The following is a 26,276-nucleotide window of genomic DNA, read 5'->3' as shown; positions in this document are numbered from 1 at the left end:
ATTAAACATATTTTCCTCTTTTCCTAAAAGCACTTTAAACATTTGAATGTTAAGGTGGAAAGAAGTAAACAGATTAAAAAATGCAAACATATGTAAATTATGACATGGTTGTTTTGGGGAAACTTTATTGTGATAATTCTATACTAAAATGAGATAAATCATACATTGGATAAATTCCATATTAAAAAGGAAAATCAGCATAAAAGAATGAAGAAAATCCATATTACAATTAAAATATAATTAAATTGTAACTGATTTTTAAATAAAATTTAAAGAAGTATTACCTTCCTTTTATCCTATGTTTGAAATGTGTTGTTTTAATGGCGTTCAGGTGCTACTCCTGGCTCTGCTCTCAGAGGATCATTCCTGGTAGAGTTCCAAAAACACAGGGGGAGCTGATGGTTGGCACCCTGCGAGGGAAGTACCCTACCCACTGTACTAGCACTCTAATCTCTCTTAATATCATTCTAAAGTAACTTTTAAATCACAAACTTGTTTAACTTCAAACAGTTCATGCTTCTGTTGCTCACCCAAATTTTATAATCTCAAGTGAATGTTTACTGGGAGTGGCATGAATCACACAATTCTGGCCATTGTGTGTTCAAGGTCTGGATTATTTAGAAAGTTTATTGTCTAGAAGAAAGGAGTCAGGACATGCACCACAATGAAGCATTTCGAAGTGGGTACCTCCTGGAGGTGTCCTGGGTGGGGTCTGTGGGGAAGGAGGGTGAGAGTGGCCCAAGGAGATCTGGGTGAGGGATTTCCTTTGGGAAGAATTTATCAAAGCTGGATCAAGGTGGGTTTTTGTCAAAAATTACATTGTGTAAAAGAAAATTCGGTGGAAAACAAGTTTGATTTTCTTGGTTTCTACACTTATCACTGCTGCTTGTAGAAGTAAACTGGTAAGTGGGGGAGGCTTGTCGGGTGGGGGACATTGTTGGCAGAAGTGGATCGATAAAGGGAGTGATGTTGGAACATTGTACGCCTACAACCCAATCATGCACAACTTTGTAATTTCACTGTGACCAGACAAACAAACAAGCAAACAGACAAATAACAATAATTAACTACTCAAGCCAATAAAAACACACAAAAAATATCACTTTGATAAGCTCCCAAATAAACCCTGTTGCCCATGGCCACAGCTGGCCTGGCCTTTTGGACTTCATGCTCCTGTCAGTCTCCTTCATCCTCTGTTTTCACCTTCTGCTTTTATGTGTGCATTTTCTTCGTTCAGGGAAGGACTTTCTGCAGGGACTGATGCTCATCTGAGGACCATTGCTCCAAAGGGAACAGAGTGGCTGGCTCATCATTTCTTACTTCAAATTAAGTGGCACAGTTCAAAGTCTTGTGTTCGGCTAGTTTGAATTTTTCGAATTAGGAATTTGGTGAAAGCTAGAATCAACAGACTTTGATATGTTTTGACTATATCTGGCACACCTTGGAATTTACTAAATGTTAAATAATACATGGAAAACTGCCTTCATTTCTTAGTTTCTTAAAACTTAAGTGGACTTGCTATAAATCCTGACACACACACACACATACACACACACACACACACACACACACACACACACACACACACACTTGCAAGGACTTTCAGGCAAACAATGACTTATTTTTATTTTATTTTATTTTATTTTATTTTATTTATTTATTTTCCTTCAAGTTGAAAAGCCAAAGGGAAGTTCCCAGGTCTCTGCCATGAATATTTTAACTTATGTGCTTGAAAAAATCTAAAGTTGAAGAAGGCTAATCTAGAAATCCTTCCTTTGCATAGCCAAGCTGTTCATCTTTCAAAAGTCAAAGTGGATGCCAGAATTCCATAGATTTCATTTTTTTGAGATGAGCATTCATATTTGAACATATTTAAAGACAGATGGTTTACAGTTCATGTATTTGTTGCCTTTTTCCTGCCACAACAACTAAATATTGAAGACACATATTTGTGTTGAGGAGAGCACTTGGAAGCCATATTTCCCTGCTGCTCCCTCACTGCATGTTCTCAGTGCAAGTGTGCAGCAGAGAAGGTCTGGTCTGAGGCATCATCGCATGCATTACATCCCTTTGATTTAATAGACAGGGGAGTGCGAGATCATATAAAACAAGTTCCCTATAAATAGATACTTCCTGCAGCAGCTATGAATTTGCTGGGAGCAAATGGGAGCGCAAATGAACATCTATTGAAATGTTCTGTTTTCACGATCCTTTTAGACAAGCTGGAAAATTGACTTTTTTTTTTAAAGCTTTCTACAGCTTTCACGGTGGTTTGCCAAACAGTTGATCAGAGTTCAGAAAAGCACAGGAAGCTCAAGCAAAGGTTGTGTAGTCATTATTGTTGTTGTGATTGTTTTTGTTAGTTTGTTAAATAAAACCATCAGATATGGAAAGAGCTGAATCAGGCATTGCTTTTTCTGCTGAAGGCTGGGGCTGTCACTCAATAGGTTCAGTGTGTTCTTTTCTAGCATAAAATGACTTTCTGCTCATTTGTCATCTGTGAGCAATTTGTTATTTTTCTGCGCAACTATCAATATTTGCACTTTTACAACTCTGAAGATCCATTTTGCTGACATAGGGCCTTGGGATGCTGAACCAAGACACTGAATAATTTATAAAAATAAGAAAACAGAAGCAAAAATTGAAAGCCTGGGAAAGAGGTATGTTGACTTGGTGTCACAATAAGATTTCTATGAAAATTCAATATGTGCTAACAAGAATCAGACAAAATAGAGGTTGTGGAGAAGCTGCCCTCAACCATCCTCTTAGCTTTCAGTCAATGGTCCAGACCTTAAGGAAATAGAGATTCTATGGCCCCTGATTAGACATAAGCGGGTACTTTCCCTTTAAGGGTGATGGCTAAGCCCACCCCTTGGAACTTGGAGCAGGAGGATCCTTGGCCAGAGGTCATAAAAAAATCAGGCTGAAGTGCTCTGAGGGAGGAGACTGCTGCTCCTGCTGCTATCTAATTGCTGGAGAAATTATTTGCTGAACTCTTGGCTCCTGCTCCTGCTCCTGCCACCTTTCGCAACCTCTCCTACAGCTCTGGGCCTAATAATAACACAGACCTGCACACTCAAATGTCTTTAGTACATCCTTTAATAGTTTGTTTTTATTTTGAAATTAAACTTAATTTATTGAGGGGGAATGAATGTGAGGGTCACATAGGTAGTACTTGTGGTCTACTTCTGATTCTTTGCCCAGGAATCACTCTAGGCAAGACTTTGGGGACCATGCAGTGGGGGAATGCAGGCAAACACTTGAAAAATGGTTGACACAGCCTCTTGCTTTGATTTAATTTCTTGAAGAGTCCGAATAATCAAGGACTGAGGGATACTTTCAGGATGTTGTAGTCAAATGCTTTCATTGTACAAAAGAAAACAGAGATGGGAAAGTTCAAGATGAAACAACAACCTTTTCAAGATGCAAAGGTTCAAATTATAGGAACAGCTCTGGGGACAAGGAACTTAATTGCATGTGGCCGAACCCTGTTTGACCTCTGCTACAGTATCCCAATATTTTAATCATCACCAGGGCCCACTAATGATCACAGATTCAAGAATAGCTCCTGTGTACCTTCAGTATGGCCCAACTCTCCTTCTCACAAACAAATAAAATCTAACAAAACAAACCAGGTGTTCAAGTCTGCCTGCTATTATATGCATTGCTCATCATGCTGGGTCACGTGGCTTTGGAGTTTAATCGTTTATTTCTCTTCACTACAAAGAGCCTTTTCCTAAGAACTCACCCCAGCAACATGGGACCTACATGATGGAGGCTCTGGAATTGGCTATGGGTATGTGATCACTCTTAGGAGGCATAGAGAATCAATATTTCTGGAGGACTTCTCTGGGGCTGGGCATTTTCTGCACTATGCTCTTTGATCTTCATAGGCTGATGAGGAAACTATGATAAGAACTATTTTGTTGTTTATTTATTTTTGAGTCTTCCAAGCTATGCCAAGTTGTGTGAGGCTGTACAAGCCTGATGGTTAGGTTCTGAGGTTATAGGTAGATATGCAGATGGGCAAGAGGAAGTAAAAAGCTACCAAAAATGAAAAAAGATATAAATTCTATGTAGACATACCAGGGTTATGTTCTATATATCCCCTAAAATTACTCATTAAATTAACAAGCTTTTTTTATTTATTTATTTTTTTTTGGTTTTTGGGCCACACCCTGTGACGCTCAGGAGTTACTCTTGCTTATGAGCTCAGAAATTGCTCTTGGCTTGGGGGACCATATGGGATGCCAGGGAATGGAACCACAGTCCATCCTAGGTTAGCATGCGCAAGGAAAATGCCCTTCTACTTGTGCCACCACTATGGCCCCAAAATTGACAAGCTTTTTTGAGTTTAGTGTCCTAGATACAGTGCCAAGATGAGTGACAAGGGCTGGAGATATAATATAGGGGATAGGGCACTTGTCTTGCCTGTAACAGATCTAAGTTCAGTCTCCAGAACCACATAAAACATGAATAAGATAGACACTAAAAGCAAACACATGCCCTCCAGTCCTGTCTAGATGCCTTTATTTAATTTCATTTTGAAATACTCATCAATTCCATTTGCTTGCAGTTATTTCATTTTTATTCCAACTTCACAGCCAAACTTATTGATACTTTGCTGAAACATAGAACAAGCTCTGCTCTTCTTTTGCTGATATGTCTACAGTGTTTCTCAGGAGAAGAGGCCATGAAGCTCTTACTCCATCTTTGCATGTTTCAGCATCCCCTAGGAACAAGCTACAGTAGCATGTGACTGTGTGTTCCTGTTTCCCAGAATGTTCTTCCTTCTGCCTTCTAAAGGTTAAAATTCCCTAAAGAAATAGAATGAATGGGACACACACACACACACACACACACACACACACACACACACACACACACACACACACACACACACACACACATTATCGTTTCAGGTAATCATGGGGTCTACCAAGATGAAAAGTCAAATCAGAGTCCATGTTTCAGTCTTAGTGCATGTTATACAATACAACATGCTGGAAACTCAGGGAGGCTTTTAAACATTAATCCTAAAGAGAACTCTCTAAGATTTTATTAGGATATTATGATTGCAATATTATCAATATTACTGCTTTATGCTTACACTGCTTGTGCACCACAAAGTGCCATTATCTTGAGAATTCTTTTTACTTTTTTGGCTGGTTTTGGGGTCACACCCAGAAGTGCTCAGAGCCTACTCCTACTTCTATGCACAAAGATCATTCTTTGTGATCTCTTGGTGGTGCCCAAGAGAATGCTTAGGCATAGAATGCTATGACTATGGATTGAACCCATGTGGCCTGTCCACTGTGCTATCACTTAACCTGGAATTTTTTTCTACTTTTTGCTCATTATGCCTTCAATTAACTGGACAATGGCCACCCATACTTTGGAAGAAAACTCAGATTCCTAAAGTTTTAAATGAAATGTCCTTGTATATTTGCTTTTTGTATTGTTGTAATCTTTTATGAATATGATGCTCAGGAGTTACTGTTGTACTCAAAAATTACTCCTGATGGTGCTTGGGAACCACATAGGATGCTGGGAATGAAACCTGGGTCATTCATGTGCAAAACAAATATTTTACCCACTGCACTATTTCTGTAGACACTATTTATTACTTTAATATAAAATTTTGGAGTCTTCTAAGCAATTCTCGGGGTGGGTGGAGGTGGTCACCTAGTTTTGGACAGTTCAATGTTTTGCTGATGGTGTCAGGGGCCTTCAGAATAATGCTAGCTTACAATTTCTTATTTTATTTCCTATTTCTTATTTTTAAGTTAGGAAATACATTTAAATAAAAACTAGCAAGAAAACCTGATTCACAGTCTAAGCAAAAGAAAATACACTTTTTGGCAGAAGAGTTCCAAAAGACACTTTAGAACTGTTACTGTTAGAGTGAGAAATCTGTAATAGCAGAAAACAGAAGGCCCAGGATCCTGGTGGTTGTATCAGAATCCCTGCTACAAGGCATGACCCTAAAGTAAGCAGAAGGTCCTGGCCAAAGACCATAAAGAGAGCCTATGGGAGTTTCTTTAAGGATGCATTATCAAGTTCCTGGGGCTTCAGATATTAGGGAACCTTTAAAACTTTTAAAGCATAATTAATAATAAGATTTAAGAAAGCAACATTCCTACTCCCCAGGAAATTAAAGTATTAAAATAATACTCTCTCTCCTTTTAGGATCTTTATCAACTACTCTTCTTCTTCTTCTTTTTTTTTAGTTTTGGACCACACCCTGTGACATTAAATGCCTCTTATTCCTGGCTCTGTGTTCAGAAATTGCTCCTGGCTTGGGGATTGAACCATGGTCCATTCTGGGTCAGCCGTGTGCAAGGCAAATGCTCTACCTACCTCTGCACTATCTCTCTGGCCTCCCTTCTTTCATTTTTATATACAAAATAAAAGTGAAAATACAACTAATTAAATTAATATAACTGATGGTGATAAAAGATTTCCTTAGCCGAGCTATCTATGTCCTAGCCTTGATAAAAGGCATGTGATGTGATGGGATAGCTCGGTTTAAGAAGTGCAATATTAAAACAAAAGCCATGAGTCATTTAAGCCCAGCGTGTAAAGACACACACTGAGTTATAACTCACAGGCACAACTGGCTAGCAGTACTAGTCATAGTTAAATCATGGTTTTGGTAACAAAAGAGAAATGCGTTATTTTATGCAGTTGGATAGAAGAAGGGTATTATGGAACAATTCTAAATGCACTTTTCTGTTTTAATCTCTCTGTAATTGACATGCCTTTCATAGTGAATGTATATATTCAGTTTGAAGTCCCATTTTGTCCTTTTTCTTTCCAAACACTTAAATCTCTGTATAACTTTGCCATCTAATGCCTGAAGTTTGTTCATTTTTATACTAGTAGTCTTCAGTTTGCTCATGGTTTTCTAAACATATTTTGGAGCGGAAGCGATAGCACAGTGGGTAGGGCAATTGCCTAGCATATGGCCAACCCGGGTTCTATCCCTGGCATCCCATATGGTCCCTTAACCTGCCAGAAGTGATTATTGAGTGCATAGCCAGGAGTAACCCTTGAGTGCCACCAAGTATGGCCCCAAAACTAAAAAAATAAAAATAAATAAAAAAGATTTCCTTTAAAACACCATATTTAGATGATTAGATTAATACTCATAACATTCCACCAGATCAAAGCAACCCCAGTTATAATATTATATTAACCATGTTAAGAAGTAATATTAGTTTCTAACCTTCCTGAATTGTAATTTGTCATCTAACTCTGTATCCAAGATGTATTTGCTACATTTGCAGATAATTAATTGTTATTTATTTAAAATATTACATTTGTAGGGGTCAGAGTGATAGCACAGCGGTAAGGCATTTGCCTTGCATATGGCCAAATCCAGGATGGACCTGGTTCGAACCCTGGCATCCCTTGTGGTCCCTCAAGCCAGGAGACATTTCTGAGCACATAGCCAGGAGTAACCCCTGAGCATCACTTGGTGTGGCCCAAAATCAAAAAAAAAAATTTTAATTTGTAAAATTTTGCTTTTCTTAGTTAACAAATCAGATAGCTAAGGAATAAATTTTATTTTAAATGCCTCTTAAAAATGTTTAATACATAAAAGAGAAAGTGCTAAAGACATGATTGTCACCCTAGGTATTCAATGACACATGAGTGGATAGTGGATAATGAAGTTGTGGCATAAATGCATGTTAGATTACTATGCATTGAATGACAAAATCAGGTAATTTGCTTTAACTTGCATGGAATTGGAAGATACGTTAGTTAAAGTAAGTCAGAAAAATGAGTATTGGATGAGGAAATATAAGTTATTAAAGGGGGGATACCTAGATCACCCTTGACGATATAATATTGGAAGAAGACAGGATAGGAAAGTAATAAAGTGGAAAGTAAGAATTGATAGATAGGAAGGTGTTAATTGCCTTGGGTAACCTGTTAGATAGAAGCAAAATATATACTCAAATCAGAGTCAACACTAAATCAGGACTACAACAAATGTAAATTACAACAACCAAACTTAAAAATATGCTTGTTGAAGAGGAAGGCTACAGTCTGGGAGAGAACTTGAAGACATTGCCAGTGGGAAGTTGACATTGGTGGTATTATTGGTGCTGGAACACCAACTATGAATCATTCTGTAAACTACAGTGTCTTAATAAAAGAATTAAAAATAAAAATAAACTTATGATTTATGCTGCTGCTTAAAATAATCATTTAATAAGTATTCAAGATGATTGGGGGTGAAGAAAATGAGAGTAGGATTCTCCTTCAGAGCAACTGACTAATGAGCTGGGGGAAAATAAGACTATGAGACAGTGTCAAATGTCCAGTCAACAAATAGTTTTATTGAACTCACACATCAGTTAGAGTGTCATGATCTAGAGTGCAAGAAAATTTCCCTATTGGTGACTGAGAGGTGATTATTAGCCCAAAGGCCAAAATTTAGTTTTAAATTAAATATTTAGAAGGAAAAACTTTGAAATCACATAGCTTAGATTAAACTGGATATGTCAATATAAATTCAAATGTCAAGGTGAAAAATTAAATTATGATTGTTTATAAATAAAAAAAATTCTCATATTTATGGCCAAGGCTATTGCTTTAATAGATTCAGGAATCCTCACTACTATTTAGTGCACGTATAAAAGTGTTCCTTAAATTATTTTTAAATATTAAAGCAAAGCCAGCAGATACCACAGAACTCAAAAGATGATACAAATGTACTATCAATAGTACATTTTGTGCTACAAAATTGGAGAATCTAGAAAAAAATGAATAATTTTTGGATTCCTAAATTCCCAAGACAACTAGAAGGAAGAAGTGTATCTAAACAAGCCAAATTTTAGCGAAAAAACTAAAAGAGTAATAAAAAACTCTCCCTCAAAACAAAATTCCTTGTTAAATGGGTTAATTAATAAATTACTTCTTTGGGTTATGATTGAAGTTATGATTGGGTTATGGTTTGAAGGATGACCATACAGATAGAAATTAGAATTCTTACAAGATTTAATACATAGCAAGATAACCCACAGATGGACAACTATAATCCAAATTATTAGGAATGAAAGAACAGTACCTAAGAAGAAAGAAATTATCCTATTATTTTTGTAAAGTAAATTTGATCATATTTTAAATAACATATGTAGGCTCAGAAAGATCTAAGACATTCTCTTAGTAGTAAAATTACTCAGAATATTATTATATTATACATGCTATTTATATTTTATTTATATAACATATGATATAGTACATATCATATACCATTTAATTATTTTATATTTTATATATGATTATTATATTATATATTTTATTTTCTCTACGTGCATAGAAGAGAAAAAAATGAGTATTTATGTAGGTGTTATGGAGAACTAAGGTGTCAATATGGAGAATAATAATAAATGTGAGGCCACTGAAACTATAGATTTAACGTACAAATATCAGGATTAAATCATAATTTATATATTTATCAAAAATTTATTTTCCAGCATTATTCATAAAATGGGTTTGGAAAATGAAAAGACAATTTCAGGGTGATGGGCAACAAATACCCTTGGCTCAGGCTGAGGTTTTTCAATTCAATTTCCCAAAGGAGAAATTTTCACATTCATGGAGATGCAATTGGGTCTGAATGTGAATAAGAAGCATATTTTATCACATCAGGAAGCAAAGAAACTATGAAAAGGTTCAAGTAATATGGCAAGAAGTTTGCTAATGATCCAAATTGAAAAGAAGTTTCCAAAATGAATGAAGGAGGGCAAATTGAAGATCAACAAAGATGAGAACCAGTGAAATATTTTTACATGTGTGTGTTGCAGGAAGGAAGATAGGGGTATCCTGGCAATGTCTTTGGGTGGGAGAATGGTCTGAAACCTGAACCAGACATAAAGAATGGAGGCCTTCCATACAAAAGACTCATCTCAGGAGTCAGGAAAAACAATTGAGAACCAGAATTCCAGGCATTTGAATTTCTTATATAATGAAACTTTTGTTCACCTTTCTCTTCATAATTTGATGGGGTTGGAATTATTTTTCTTGTTAAGCTCTTCCATTGCCCTTTATATCTTGGACATATAAGGTGGACATGGATAAATAATTTATCCCATATACTGGTCATCATTTACTTTGAAGTGCAGAAGCTCTTTAATTTAATGTGGCCTCATTTGTTTATCTGTACTTCCTCTTGTGTTTCATCCCTGAAGATGAACTTGAAGAAGACTTTAACTTCATTGTCAAGATCTTCCTATGTTTTTGTCTATGATTATGGATTCAGGTTTTATATCCAAGTTTTTAATCCATGTTTATCTTATTTTTCTGTGCATGGCAACATAGAGTTAGAATGAGCTCTGAATTCATGTTTTATTTTTTTTAATGTAGTTAACCAGTTTTCCCAACACCACTTGTTGAAGAGATTTTTTTTTTTTTGCTTCATTTCAATTTTTTCTCCTTTTTAAATATTAGCTGATTATATACCTGAAGGTCTGTCTCAGGTATCAAATTCTTTTTTTTTTTTCAGAATATCAAATTTTATTCCATGGATCTGTGGGTCTATTTTTATTCCAGTACCATGCTGGTTTGTTTGTTTGTTTGTTTTGGTTTTTCGGGCCACACCCATTTGATGCTCAGGGCTTACTCCTGGCTAAGTGCTCAGAAATTGCCCCTGGCTTGGAGGGACTATATGGGACGCCGGGGGATCGACGCCGGGGGATCGAACCATGGTCCTTCTTTGGCTAGCCCTTGCAAGGCAGACACTTTACCTCTAGCGCCACCTTGCCGACCCCAGTACCATGCTGTTTTAATGACTACTGCTTTAAAGTACAGATTGAAATTGGGAAAGGGATACCACCCATCTTCTTTTTTCCTAGTTTTAGGAAGAAGGGGATTGTTATTATTCCATATGAATTTTGAAGTGTTTAAACTATTTCTTTGATAGAGAATGAACCACCAAGACAAAAGAACAACCAGTGCTGGATTCATTGTTCCATATGAATTTTGGAGTGTTTGAACTATGGGTAACCTCATAGGGACTACATTAAATCTGTCCAACACTTTGCAGAGTATTGAATTTTAATGATATTAATTCTCCCAATTAGATGCATAGTCATTTCAATCTTAAATTCTTGGCCATGGTTTTACTTTTTACTTGAAATAAAATAATGATGGAGCAAATATATTAGAAAACATGTCATCTTTACTACAAACATTTTAAAAGCACATATAGCCTTTTAAATAGAACTCTGTTGATTCTGGAGCACTAATGCCATGAGAGTATTTTCTTCTTTTATGATTACATGTTAATTAAATATTCTGATTACATTACACAGTGATTACATATTCCCTTGCTTCAGTCTTTCCAAAGGCAGCATTTTCAATGATCTTGAAGTAGTCTTTCATCAATTATCCCTTAATAATAGAAAAGAAGCATAGCAAATTATAATTAAATGTTCAAGAGCTAACTTTTTTTCCCCTTCTCAAAAATAAGTTATGGGAGATTTGCACAGTTTTATATTCAGCAAGACTGAAAAACCTTATATAGCAAGTGAAAAATGACATTGTTAAATAAATGAGGTGCAAAATTTGATTTACCTTAATATTGTTACAGTCTGGTGGGGAAAATCCACAATATTCTTCATCCTGTCACTTACAAATTAAAAACAGTATCCATTGTTTATTTAGACTCTAATGCTGGAGTGATCATGGCAGATCCTGACAGCTGTAAGCTCTTCCCCATGCTGAGATAGTTCTTTCTGCTCATAGAGGAAAGACTTGATGTGTGTGTGTTTGTGTGTATGTATGTATGTGTGTGTTCATGCTTATGTCAAGAATTTTTGTTAGTTTAATTTCAAAGAGGTACAATTTAGGGCAATGGATGATAACTCTTCTGCTCACCTGTCCTGAATCATTTACAAACATTTTCTTAGACACAAATTTTGGGTTCATTATCATGCAGATAATTTTAGGAAATAACATGCACCTTCTGTAATTATACTCCTAAATCATTGTTTAGGTTTATGTCATTTTCTATACTCCATTTTGGGTCACTTAACAAGGTAGCAGAGCAAGTGCTATAACAGGTGCTATTCCTATTCAGAATGGGTTTAAGCAGAATTAATTGTCTGTCTAGTGAAGTATATGGATTGTGCTGGATCTGGAAATACCTTGATAGACAGTGCTTAGTTTCTTCCCTCTCACTGTGATTGTGGGCCTCAAACCCTGACTATAAATCAAAATCATCTTTTATGCTAAAAAGTAATTTCAAACTTACCTCAAAATCAACTTCAATTGAATTTTTGTTTTGGGGTCAAAGAGATGGTACAGTTAGGATCATGCTTGCCTTGAATGTGACCTACCCAGATTAGATTCATGCCAGGAATAAGCTCTACACACTACTAGATGTGATCTCAAAATAAAAAAAAAAAAAAGAGAAGAAAAAAAATAGAATTTCTTGTTTTGGCCTTAACAACTTGACTTTTTAATATATCTCAAAGTGATGCTAATGTAAGGCAAACTGAAATTTCTGGACAGTAAAATTTTCCCTTTGCATAAAATACAACTTTTGTTTATGTGGGGGACAGGGAGGGTGGGAATTGAAAGATGTATCTCTTTTATATCATCTTCAAAGATCTAAAAGGCAACTTACTTCATCAGCTGCGTCTCTTTTCAAGCTATTCAGTTACATTTCCACTTATTCATGACAAATATTACAGGTTTCCTTCTAATGGATTCTTTAGATCTATATGTTTAATCATATACTTCTTCCTCACCTTCTCAGGTCTTCTTTTCAATTTCTGTCTTATACTCAAGTATAAGCTGACCTGAGTATAAGCCAACCCCCCAATTTTACCCTAAAAACTGGGAAAACTTAGTGACTCTAGTATAAGCCAAGGTGGAAAATATAGCAGACACTGGTAAATTTCAAAAATAAAAATATATACCCAAAACAATAACTGAGGAATCAGTAGGTTAAATGTTTTTCAATATTTATTGCTAAAGAAAACCTGTAAACTAGCAACAATAACTTTAAAACTTTAAAAAAGTGCAGAAAACCGTAGCTTCACAGGTAATCAAGCTAAAGTACAAAGGTTAAAATCCTTCAAAACTGGATTCCTCCTCCTCATCATCTGTATGTCCAAACAGAGCTTCAGCTGAATCTGATGTGAGGGTCTCAGCATAGACATTGTCATCATCACTGAGTTCGCAGATATCATCATCACTGCTGTCAGTCTCAAATAAAATGCAGAATATTGTGGGTTAAATAGTTCAATGACATACAGTTCAGATCAGCTGCCTACCTCTTCAGCTCAGCCACTACTTGTGGACTGAGATGAAGCACCACCCCTCTAATCGATGGCAGAAGACAACTGGAGACTACTTGCATTTGATTGAATGCACGTGCACAAAATCAAATAACCTGTATGACTCGAGTATAAGCCGAGTTCGGGTTTTAGGCACACATTTTCTTCCGAAAAATTCGGCTTATACTCAAGTATATAAGTAATTCCATTGGGTTTCTCCCACTTTTTTTTTCTTTTCTGTTTCCTTCATTGACTCTTCTTTTATCTCCTGCCCTTTCAAGATTGGTGGTTTCACAGGTTTTACTCCTGACTCTCCTTTATGGTCTCAAGCAATGATCTGAGTCATACCCAGGGCCCTGGCTAAACCCAGGTCTCATTATCTAGGCTAGAATTTCATCTTGAGCTCTATTTTAAATTGCCCTCTATTGTTGCATATCTAAAATAGTTCCTGGCTGAGAGGAGGGACTTATTTAAAATGTATGAATACATTTATTGCCTATGGAGCTAATACCTCAGCTAGCATTTTGTTGTGCATCTTGATTACAATGAGACATTCCCGGAAAAAATTATGAGGGAGGTTCTCCTAAGCAGTGATCAAGAGTCCTGGAGCCCCTCACAGTGACTTTTGGTCAACAGGACAGAAGGTCCAACCTGAGGGCCTAAGTGTGTTTGTGCTCCTCCCCTGTAAAAGCAGTCCTGGGGATTACACCAATATGATCACACAATAAATATGGGAAGCTAACCCAATATTTCAAGAATGGAATTTCTGGCCACAGTAGTTCTATGTACTTGGCTTCGCACACAGAAGGCCAGGGTATAATTCCTATACCATATGGCACCACATCACTACTGGGAATGACCTCTGAGCACCACCAAGTGTGGCCTGGAAATAAAAACAAGCACACACACAAAGGACCTGTTTTTCAACTTTGTCCTTTCCATAAAATACTTAAAATTATTTTAACCCAATCAGAGTCACTATACTTGACAATATATGATCACTGTTTTCTACCAGATAATAATGGCAGATTCTGGAATAGTCAATAAAGAGGACTGAATAGATGATTGCACAATTTCTTTTGCTCTATTTGTGTTTTTGTTTTAGGGTCACACCTGACAGCACCCAGTGTTTCCTCCTGGCTCTGGGCTCAGGAATGACTCTGTGCTCAGGAAACTAACAATATACATAGGGTATCAAAAACCAAACCTGTTCAGTTGTGTGCAAGGCAAGCACCCTGTCTGTTATATTATCACTTGAGGGGAAGCTTAATTTTGGAGAGATACTAGACATCTAATAAACTCAATTTGAGTGTTTAAAAAAGTATTATTAAAAATAATTAAAATGATTATTTAGAGAGATCCATTTGTTTAATGCTTGATTAAATTAATTGAATATAACTACAAGTGCATTGTAATCAGAAGAATTTTCTCTAAATTCTCAACAGCAGAATGTCATGCCTTTTGATAAATTATTATTAATATAAATATATTTGTCCAGAATTTTCATATTTCCCTTATCATTGTTAGATTGCAATTAGACCTTGTCATTGGTTTATGAAGATATATCATAATTCCTTTCTCTTCTCTCTCTTCTTTCCTTCTTCCCTTCCTTCTATCTCTCCCTTTCTTTCTCTTTTCCTTTTGTCTCTCACTTCAGTCCTTCCCTTCCCTTCCTTCCTTCCTTCCTTCCTTCCTTCCTTCCTTCCTTCCTTCCTTCCTTCCTTCCTTCCTTCCTTCCTTCCTTCCTTCCTTCCTTCCTTCCTTCCTTCCTTTCTTCTTCCTTTCTTCCTTCCTTCTTCCTTTCCTCATTGTTCCTTCCCTCCTTGTTTGTTCCTTCCCTCCTCCTTCCTTCATTCCTTCTCTCCTTCCTTTCTTCCTCCTTCCCTCCCTCCTTCCTTCCTTTCTCCTTCCCTCATCATTCCTTCCCTCTTTCCTTTCCTCCTTCGTTCCTTCCCTCCTCCTCCTTCTTTCCTTCCTTCTTTCCTTCCTTCCTTCCTTCCTTCCTTCCTTCCTTCCTTCCTTCCTTCCTTCCTTCCTTCCTTCCTTCCTTCCTTCCTTCCTTCCTTCCTTCCTTCCTTCCTTCCTTCCTTCCTTCCTTCCTTCCTTCCTTCCTCCCCTCCTTCCTTCCCTCCTTCCTTCCTTCTTCCCTCATCATTTCTTCCCTCCTTCCTTCCTCCCCTCCTTCCTTCCCTCCTTCCTTCCCTCACACTTCCTTCCTTTCCTCCTTCCTTCCCTCCCTCATTCCCTTCCTTCTTTGTTCCTTCTTCATTTCTTCTTCCTTCCTTCCTTCCTTCCTTCCTTCCTTCCTTCCTTCCTTCCTTCCTTCCTTCCTTCCTTCCTTCCTTCCTTCCTTCCTTCCTTCCCCCCTTTATTTTTCAGTAACTCCTTCTCTTTCTCTCTACTTTCTCCTTTTCCACAAATGTCTACTATATTCGACATTCTCCAGCATTAGGTTTCAAAGAGAAATGTAAAGATTTAATGAGGAAGAAAACGCAATCACCATCTCAAGGAGTTTATAATTTAACAGAGAGCATAAAGCAGTAAGTAGACAATTACAGACAATTATAGAATAAAATGGCTCATGGTAATATGGGGGAAACCAGGAAGATTGATAAGTTAAGATACATTTACACCATGTCCCATTATCTTGGAGGTATTAAGGCATAATTCTTTGAGCATAGAAAGTTAAAGTGAAAGAAACCCAACATTACTGTGGCCTTCAATTTGGAAGAGGTAGGTCACTTTTGATTAGAGCCTCTTTTTCTCTCTGGATATATCTAATTTCAATGATGTACATATGCACAATTACTTGAAAGCAGTGTCTATAAATGTTCATAAAACCAGGCTGGAGAGATAGCACAGCGGCGTTTGCCTTGCAAGCAGCCGATCCAGGACCAAAGGTGGTTGGTTCGAATCCCGGTGTCCCATATGGTCCCCCGTGCCTGCCAGGAGCTATTTCTGAGCAGATAGCCAGGAGTAACCCCTGAGCACCGCTGGGTGTGGCCCAAAAACCAAAAAAAAAAAAAAAAAAGTTCATAAAACCAAGTGACCTTTGAAGACACAATAAAAGTAAAAAGTTACTGGTCGCATTCTATATTTTGTCAATATTTTAAATTTTAAAATAAAACAATGAGAAGTTTACTAAAATCAATGGTATTAGAAAATGAAACCACTCATTGGTATTTAATACAAATGGCTCAAAGCAGTTTCCAAAAATATTTCCAGGCATGTATATTTATCTACTATATTTTACATTTATCATTTCTCCTTTCACAACTACCTCATCACATGGAGAAATTGTGGTAATATATGTGACTCTGATATGAACCAAGAAGTGTCACAGTTGGATAAATATATATGTAGCAAGGTAAAGTTTACAAATATAAAAGCATTTTGTTTATTTGTATGTTGTATTTCATTGTCTACCATATTTATTTCTTTTTAATGTTTTAATTGTGCCATTAAGTAAATGCCTCTGCAATTCATAACTGTATGCCATAATGTTATTGCTAGAGAATACCCATCAAAGTATCTGAGTTATTAAAGCTAACTATGGGTACTTGTGCTGTCACCCATGTGACAAATGACAAACTTGATATCACTATGGTAGCCAGTTAAGAGAAGCAAAATAATTAAGCCATTGCTATAAATTACAAGATTTCTCACTGGAAGCACAGACCCGTTAATAAGGGCTGCATTCATTACAGATTTATCAGGTTTGCATTTCTGCTGTGAGTTGGCATTTACATAGCTGTAAATTCATTTGCATAAGAATTTGAAGGCGATTGATTGAGGCTATTGGAAAAAAAGAGCTTTCAAATCTCATGAAGCTGTTATTTGCATAGTTGAAGATGGACTGGCCCCAAGTCTGTTCCAAGTAGGACTCTTAATGAGTTGCCTTTGAGTGTTCTCAATAAGACCACGTTTTCTGATTATATTGTTTTTTGAGTCTGATTTGTTGGCATTTATTTTGATCAGGAGTGAATTGTCAATTATAGGCAGCAGAATTTAGTACAAGAAATATTTCTTGGTAGGTAGATCAGAAAGGTTAATAAGAAAGACTCTGAAACCTGATTACTATAGGCAGAGCTCTACTCCTCTGCAGATTATCAAAATGGCCTTGACCAGATTCTCTCTGTTCTTCTCCTTCTTCTACTGTACACTAGACTAGACCAATAGCCATCTCATGTTTTTGTGCTCTGAAAAATGTATCTAGAAGCAGCTTGGTGAGGATCTGGCACAGATTAAGTGTAACATTGGTTTAAGTATATTGATTGGATTTGTCCTTCATAATCTGGTGGTCATCATCAAGTCAATCATCAAGTATCTAGAAGCATCTTGGTGAGGATCTGGCACAGATTAAGTGTAATATTGGTTTAAGTATATTGATTGGATTTGCCCTTTATAGTCTGGTGGTCATTATCAAGTTTTTATAATAAAATGTGTATATTTAATGGATTACACCATGATAAAGATTAAAAAAACATTTTTTCTAAATTTATCAATTTTCTAAATTTATATATTCCTCTTTACATTTCAACAAAAATATTTAATGGGGGGGGCCTGAATTGATAGCACAGCAGGTAGGGTTTTTGCCTTGCATATGACTGATCAGGGTTTGATCCCCAGAATTTCATATGGTCACTCGAGCCTGCCAGGAGTGATTTCTGAGCACAGATCTAAGAGTAACCACTGAGTGCAGCTGGGTATGGCCAAAACAAAAAAAAAATCTCAAACAAATCAAATGGCTTGAAGTGAAAGAAACTGACAAAGACCCAAAACCAATACCTCTTAAACCCAATAATTTTGTTTTGTTTTGTTTTGGGGCCACAACTGATGACTCTCAGGAGTTACTCCTGGCTATGCTCTTAAAAATCGCTTCTGGTTTGGGGGACACCAGGAATAGAACCACGGTTCATCCTAGGCTAGAGCTGGCAAGACATATAGATAGATGCCTTACTGCTTGTGCCACCACTTCTCTCCTAAACCCAATAATTTTTATAATGACAGACTCTTGACCTTGGATAAAAAAACTCAGACTACCAAGAAGTATGGGGAAACTTTGGAAGAAATGAAGAAATAGATTCTTGGTAATAGTCTTGAGAATTTTGTTGTTGTTGGTGGGTACAGTAACTTTATGCATAGAGTATGAATATCATCTTCCCTTAAAGTACTGAGGGGTTCCTTCAACTGTGTCTCTAGGTGAAGAAGTCATTTTGTGTAGACATGAAAGCACTGGTTTCCTAAACCCCTGTAGACATGATGTAGTTTAGTGGAAAGATTATTGCAGGAGGAGACAGAAGCTTTCAGTCTTGGGTCATTTATTTGTTCTTCAAATAGTCATGCGCACGCCACTTGCCCACTCCAGTTTGTCCAGTATAAAAGTGTGAGAACATGTTTATTTATTTTTCTTTTTTTCTTTTTTTTTTTTTGGTTTTTGGGCCACACCCGGCGGTGCTCAGGGGTTACTCCTGGCTGTCTGCTCAGAAATAGCTCCTGGCAGGCACGGGGGATTATATGGGACACTGTAATTCGAACCAACCACCTTAGGTCCTGGATGGGCTGTTTGCAAGGCAAACACCGCTGTGCTATCTCTCCGGGCCCTGTTTATTTATTTTTCAGCATTTTTATGTCACTGATCACCAGTCAGAAAACTTTTCAGAACACCAAGTACAATTTGCAAGTACAGATTTTGGAGGTACTGCTTCTGCCTCCTTCCCCTTACTCTGGGTAGTTGTGTGTTTATACTGTCTGCTGTTAATTCTCAGGTTGGCAGCCTGGCTCACTTCAGATGGCTGGAGAAAAATGTTATACTAGAAATATTCAAAATTACAGCCTCAGAAAGACAATTAAATAAGAGTTCTGTGTTTTGCATTGTGTTTGTATTTCGGATAAAATAAGTCTCTCATCTACACAATTTGAAACTAATGATGGTTAATACTCCTTGCTATCAATGCAAATTAATCTGAAATTTCACTCCATTTGTTGGAGCCTTTGTATCTCCCCACTGGTATCAGATCTCCTCTAGAAAATAGTTTAAAAACATTCTGATATCAAATCCTTTTTGACTTTGGGGAGTGCATTTCAAAGTACATATTTTTTTTCATATGGGCTAATAAATTGACTCCACAGGCACTTGGGTCTGCTTAGGTTTGAGTTTTTGGTTTATGTTTCCAAAAACAATTATCCTAATAAAAATGTCTAAGCAGGGGATAAATAAAAGTTGCGAGCACCTTAGAAGCCAAAAAATTAAAAATTTTTAAACAGAGAATGAGAAACACCTCTTTGTCATTCACTATTATAAAACACAAGATTAATGCAGTTCTCAATACAAAGGCTAAGTGGATAAAATAAAATAAAACCACTGTTATCCATCTCAATGGATATGCCTCCGACTTTGGAATCCCAACAATACATAAAAAATACATGATGTTATTAGGTGGCAGAAGCTGGCAATATATTGGCCATAACTTATTTATATAAAACTACCTTGAGGAGCAGTGTTTAGCTCTGCAGACTAGGCAGATAAGAGTTGGAACTACAGGAGCGGATGTTTACTAAGCGTCAGAGGGTAAGCGACAAACCTTGAAATCAAATGAAGGCTCCATTTCCTAACACCTCTGGCATTTTCTCCTCACTCCCATCACTTTCCCATTGTCCTTTACATTTATGCTGAGTTCACAAAACCTGCTCACAACTCTATTCCTTTTCCCATTGGTAGATTGAGTAAACGAATATATGCTGCAAATATTAGGAGCTGGCAGTCACAGTGAATTGCAAGTGACTGGAAAGGAGAATTGCTGTCTGTAATTCAGACAATGCAACCAGCTTTGGAATCCAGGAGACTAAAGGTATTTGGGAGAAATGGGAAGGAAACAAGGTTCAATTACTGGAATGGCCTGGGTATCCATCACTGTCACCATTGGGTAGTCGCAATAATTCAATGTCTTCTAATTCTACACTGCAAGAATTATTTCTATGACTACCTCTAAAGTTTGTGTACATGCAAACTAATTTTACTTTTTTAAAAATATATTTCTTTTAAAAGAAAGATGGGAGTGGCCTCTCAAGTGGCGGTAAAGGGATCCAGAAAGCCACTCAGAGAAATTCTGAAAATCAAGCACATGGTATAAGATAAGGGTTGGAGGATTCACTGCTGCTTGGACCCTGTGGTGTGTAGGACCACCAGGTCTACCCCTGCACTGCTTTGAAGCCTCCAAGTTACAGCCAGTGTGATTCAGGATTCAATGTAATGCTGGGATCATGTTTGGGTTCTATGCGTCTTGCATGCACCCTAATTCTTTTTTTTTTTTTTAATAATTTTTATTTTGACCAAAGTGGATTACAAATCTTTCACAGTAGTATTTTAGTACATAGTGACATTGAATCAGGGGCATTCCCACCACCAATGCTGTCTTTCCTCCACCCCTGTTCCAAGCATGCATCACATATTGCCCCCTTTCCCCCCAGCACCAGGCTGCTAGTATAACTGGTCCTTTCTGTGTCTAGCTTGTTGTAGATTGGGTATCTATTCTGTTGTAGACGGCTTTGAATTTGGTGTTTAAGTCTAATTAATTTTTTTTATTTCTACTCAATGTTCATACAACTGTTTGGCCTTGGTGCCCTCCATGATTTCAATTAAAAAAAGTGACTTTAATTTTGATTCAGATAGTTAAAACAATGAGTGGTTAAGACTAAACTGAAAAACATTTGCCAAATATGTTGGTGAATTACTGACACAGCTCATTTCCAGTTCTTTTTTTGAGGGGCCAAAAGTTTCTAACAGAATGGACTGTGTACAGCTGTGCTCAAACTTGAAAGTGGTGTCTTGTAGTCAATTTGGTAGGGAGAGCACATTCCTATTAAGGTCATCATTTTGTAGGGAAGCAATATCATCTTTTGTTTTTCTGTGGGTTACTATACAATTGATTTCTCAAAGGTCATCAATGAACTTGTTCAAGTGTATTGAATTTAAAATTTGGTGTAGCTTTAAAGGCTATTGCAGTTCAATGGTCTAAAACAGGAATTAACAGTTGAAGTTTGGAATTTATATTTCTGGCATATTAGTGACAAGAACAATTTTAAAGTTGCCCATGCTAGAAAAGACTGCAAGCTGAATTTGCAAAAACATCACTGTATCTTGAAAATGTTTAAATTACTTAGTTTCATCATTTAATATCTTATGCTCATCAATTAATGAGGGCACAACAAGCCTGAAGACTTCTGTTACACTAAGGAAACCTTAACATAAGAGTGTTCAAAGGAAATACCTATTTATGAATTCATGAGTGTAGATCTTATCTATCTAAACATATCTAAATTGGACTGATTAAGATCAGGATCATGAAAATTTATTTAGACAAAGTGTGTTGGTGGTCAACACATTCATATTAAAGCACACATATCTATATTTATTCCACCTCCCATATGGTCCCCAAGTCACGAGCGATTTCTGAGTGCATAGCCAGGAGTAACCCTTGAGTGTCACTGGGTCTGGCCCAAAAATAAAAAAAAATTTATAATTTAAAATGAAATGGATTGTGAAGAGTATTTCAGGATCAGAATTTCTCCAGAGGTCATTCTTGGTCCTTATTTTATTCTTTACTATAAGGGATTAGCATTTGAACAAGTCAGAAATGTTAGGCATAAAGTTCTTCATGGATTAAATCAAGCAAGTCAAAAGAAGTGATCTCCAAGCTTTCCATAGTTTTCATTGTGTTTTGGCATTGTGGAAATAGAGAAAATAAACTGAATATAAAATTTTCCTAAGTGTCTCATCCAAAGCAAAATTTATAAAGTCTTACGTGTCCCTTTATACATAATAGGAAGTGAATATACTACCATTAAAAGAATGTTTACAAGAGAATTCTAAAGAATGCAAAATATTAGATAATGTGCAAGGCCCAAGATAAATCTTCATATCTCTATATTATTATTTTATTATTAATTTTTACTGGTCATTTAAGTTCTTTGTAGGATCTTATTTAAAAGTTTGAGCAAATAATTAAAAAAATTAAACCAAAAACATTGAACCACAAAAAATGTTTGAGCAATAATATATTATTTTTAACATAAAAAATTTAAATAGATTTAATTTTATACTTAGCACATATGATTGTGCTATTTCTATTATCACATGAAAATACCTTAATTGAATCACTCCAATGGTTACAAAGATAGTCTATCAAAATTTAATTTAAAAGGGCATGTAAGATGCATGAAAAAATTTATTTGTACTTTGCTTGTACAAAGTGATCATTTGAAAAGTCTATCTCCTCTCTTGGAAACTAAGTACAATAATGCAGTAGAAACTCTCAAGCTATTAACTAGAATCATTCTTTCCATGTTGATAACTGAAAATAAATTTTATAGAGACATGTGATCAGAAACAGATTTATTATGCTTTTATATTATTAGCATTTATTGTGTGATTGGAAATGAATCCAGTTATCATAAGGTAAAAGGATGAACCCCTTTGAATCCATTAGTCCTATTTTCTATTTGATGTCACAACATGGTCCAGCAATTTTAAGGTGTGTCTATATCATTGTGGTGAGAGACCTCTGAAACAATTAATTTTTCCAGTAAAGAACATCGATTTTAATGGCAATTTTCATGTAATTGAACAACAAATGAAACTGTACTTCTTAATCAGAAATATTCTGTGTGCAAGTTTGTAAAATGCATGAGTTCTCCAAAACACTAGTGAGTTTTATTATCAACTTACTGAAAAATGCAACAGGTCAACCAATCTATGAACCTCTAGAGGGTAACAAGACGGTAAACTTGACATTGCACAGTATTTGACATCCTGTGGTATTTGACATACAGTGAATCATTATTTACATTTTTTCCAAAAACATTTACCTGGAAAAAGGTCATGACGTTAAATTTGGAGACATTTACAGCAATTGCCAAATGTTTGCTATCTACATGAATGTCATGCTTCTCAGTCAAAAGCAGGCTGATGTGCTAAATGTCAATTATTTCAACTTGTTTGATGGTATCACAGATTGCTAACAACATAAAAAGAGGTTTAATAAATATTATATACAATAAAACAATTAATTTTGCTTAGAAGAAGCTCTTGCTTTACATATAAAGGATTTATTATAAGCAACAGCTCAGGACATTAAAACTCAATTATTGCAGTCCAGGATGGCAGCGCCATCATTAACTTTTGGAAGCTTCTCTTTGTTTCCTCTGCTTCTATTGTCACTTTTGAGAAGGTATCTGGGGGCCCGGAGAGATAGCACAGCGGCATTTGCCTTGCAAGCAGCCGATCCATGACCAAAGGTGGTTGGTTCGAATCCTGGTATCCCTTATGGTCCCCCGTGCCTGCCAGGAGCTATTTCTGAGCAGACAGCCAGGAGTAACCCCTGAGCACCGCCGGGTGTGGCCCAAAAACCAAAACAAAAAAAAAAAAACAAAAAAAAAACAAAAAAAAAGAGAAGGCATCTGGGAGAATGGAGTTCTTTCTGGAAGTTGTATGGTAGTGTGTGTGTGTGTGTGTGTGTCTGGAAGTTGTATGGTAGTGTGTGTGTGTGTGTGTGTGTGTGTTCTGGAAATTAGCAGAAAGGAAACTTGCTGCTAAACCCAGAGTTCTCTTGGGAGAAAATGAAATTTTCCATTTTCTTCAATGATAATATGACAAACTGATATTCTGTAACCATCCCCAAGCACTTTAAGAGAACAGTACAAAACCAAAATGTTTTGAGAGCTACGAGAGCATCAGTAGAAACTGTGAGGGACTCACCATAAAAGCAATACAAAATGGTTTCCAAATTGGCTTATCTATCCTAAAACTTGATGAAAATATGTTAGGACTTTCTTTTCATTTTTTTAGAACAACATGCATGCTATTAAGGCCGTGAGATAGGTACAGAAATTTTTTAGATCAAGTGCCTATGGTCAAGAGACTCAAAGATTGACCTCTGACCTATAAGGAAAAAGATACGGTATCCTTTAACATCTATTCTTTGTTGGTTCCCCTTTCTTTGTAATTTTTATTTAACTGCTACAGTTTAACTGCTAATTGAACTTTGAAACCATCAGATATACATCTATGGAGAAGCACTGAATTCAGAGTTCTAGAAGAGTATTATAATCAGGTAGGACAAGATAAAATAATACAAGCTCAGCAATAATCACAAGAAAGAGGAGAGATAGAAATTTTGTTGATAAGTTAGATGGAGAAATTGTGAGCATCAATGAGCACTTGTGGAAGTATTTGTGTTATAGTCTACAAAGCAGATCCATAAGTCTTTGAAATAAATGGTACAGAGCATTCCAAAAAGGACAAGACCTAAAACCACACCAATTATGACAACATAGTTAAACTTAAAGATATTATCTTAAATGAAGGAAGTTGAAAAGAGAAAGACATAGTTCAAAAGTCATATGTGGACTATCAAGAAACAAGGCAGGGGCCAGAGCAGTGGTGCAGTAAGTAGCACCTTGCACACTGCTGACCTAGGATGAACCGAGATTCAATCCCTGGAGTCCCATGTGGTCCCTCAAGCCAGGAGCAATTTCTGAGCGAATAGCCAGGAGTAACCCCTGAGTGTCATCGGGTATGCCCCCCCCCCCGAAAAAAAAAGAAACAAGGCAAATGAACTTATAAAACAAAGCAAAAATAAACTTTGTTATAGAGAATTTAATGGTAGTTACAAGAAGGGAATGTGTTGGTAAGGTAGAATGAAAAAGCTAAATAAATTTGTATCATAGTATTGGATGGAAATTAGGCTTCTAGTGATAGTTGTGATGTAATGAATATAGATGTTGAATCCTAATGCAGTATACCTGAAACTTATACAAAATCATAAAACAATGTTCCCTTGTTAAAAATGTATTTTCAAAAGGTAGAATGAATATGTAGGCAGGAGGTGGTACAATGGTTAGTTTTTCCTAAGTGAGATTTATAAAGGGCATCTGTTAGCTCGGTAGGTAGGGATTAAGTGGTTTAAGAAGAATCTTGATCACTAGGTAAGGTCTTAACTTTATACTTTAAGCAAATAGAACCTCTGCTACTTTGAACAGATAATAATAACTGATCCTGTAATGAAGACTGGCAAGGTCAAGAGGATAGAAGAGAATTTTTTAATCAGATCAGGTATTGTATGGAAATGTCATTATGAAAAGAACATCTGGTGGTGTTGGAATCTGAGTGACCATAAAAGAAGAGATCATTTTTTGTAAATACCATATTGGTGAGGGTAATCCAGGTAAGATTGGCATTTTCTTCCTGAAAGATCTTTAATTTCCAAAGCAAGTTGAGAGGTTTTGCTTGGTAGGCAGCTGAGTTCACAAGTCTCTGAGCCCAAACAATAAAGAAGTTCCTAGAAATAAGGATAGAGAGATTGTGTGTGAAGAGTTTTGTTCCCTGAACAATCACAGGCGAATGCTTATGGTAAGCTTCTTACTTTCAAGATGCAAAGACAATTTAGACAGCTGATTTGTAGCTGATGTCAGAATGATTTTAGTAGGGCCTGGAGAGATAGGACAGTGACATTTGCCTTGCAAGCAGCCGATCCAGGACCAAAAGGTGGTTGGTTCGAATCCCGGTGTCCCATATGGTCCCTCGTGCCTGCCAGGAGCTATTTCTGAGCAGACAGCCAGGAGTAACCCCTGAGCACCGCCGGGTGTGACCCAAAGAAACCAAAAAAAGAAAAAAAAAAGAATGATTTTAGTAATCTCCCAAGACAAATAACATAAACAATATGTTTAACATTGAAATGAGGTTTATTCAAGAATTTTAAAACATATTACCATTTTTCTTTAGCATGGGATCCTAGGCAAGACAAGTTTAATTTTATACAAGTTAAAAATCACTTTCTAGACCTAAGGTGTTAATCCTTTCAGACTGCTAGGTCATCTAATGTTTGTACCATTAGGTACTTAATAATCATATTGACTATTGATAGTCTTTATTAAATTCTAATGATTTTATTAGAAAAGGCTAATCTGGGCCCGGAGAGATAG

At 36.5% G+C, this 26,276-nt stretch overlaps 1 protein-coding gene and 1 non-coding gene across 2 annotated transcripts in view; one reads left to right on the top strand and one right to left on the bottom strand.

Annotated features, from left to right (window-relative positions):
- The window catches only part of NOX3 (NADPH oxidase 3), a 234,125-nt gene that overhangs the window by 73,223 nt on the left and 134,626 nt on the right, over positions 1–26,276 (bottom strand). The window lies entirely within an intron of this gene.
- LOC125996945 (small Cajal body-specific RNA 1) lies at positions 6,460–6,618 on the top strand. Its single transcript, XR_007491597.1, has one exon. It is a non-coding gene; the product is annotated as a small Cajal body-specific RNA 1 (non-coding RNA).

This window comes from Suncus etruscus, chromosome 18 (assembly GCF_024139225.1).
Source record: "Suncus etruscus isolate mSunEtr1 chromosome 18, mSunEtr1.pri.cur, whole genome shotgun sequence".
NCBI lineage: Eukaryota > Metazoa > Chordata > Mammalia > Eulipotyphla > Soricidae > Suncus > Suncus etruscus.
This window is presented reverse-complemented; position numbering and strand designations above follow the sequence as displayed.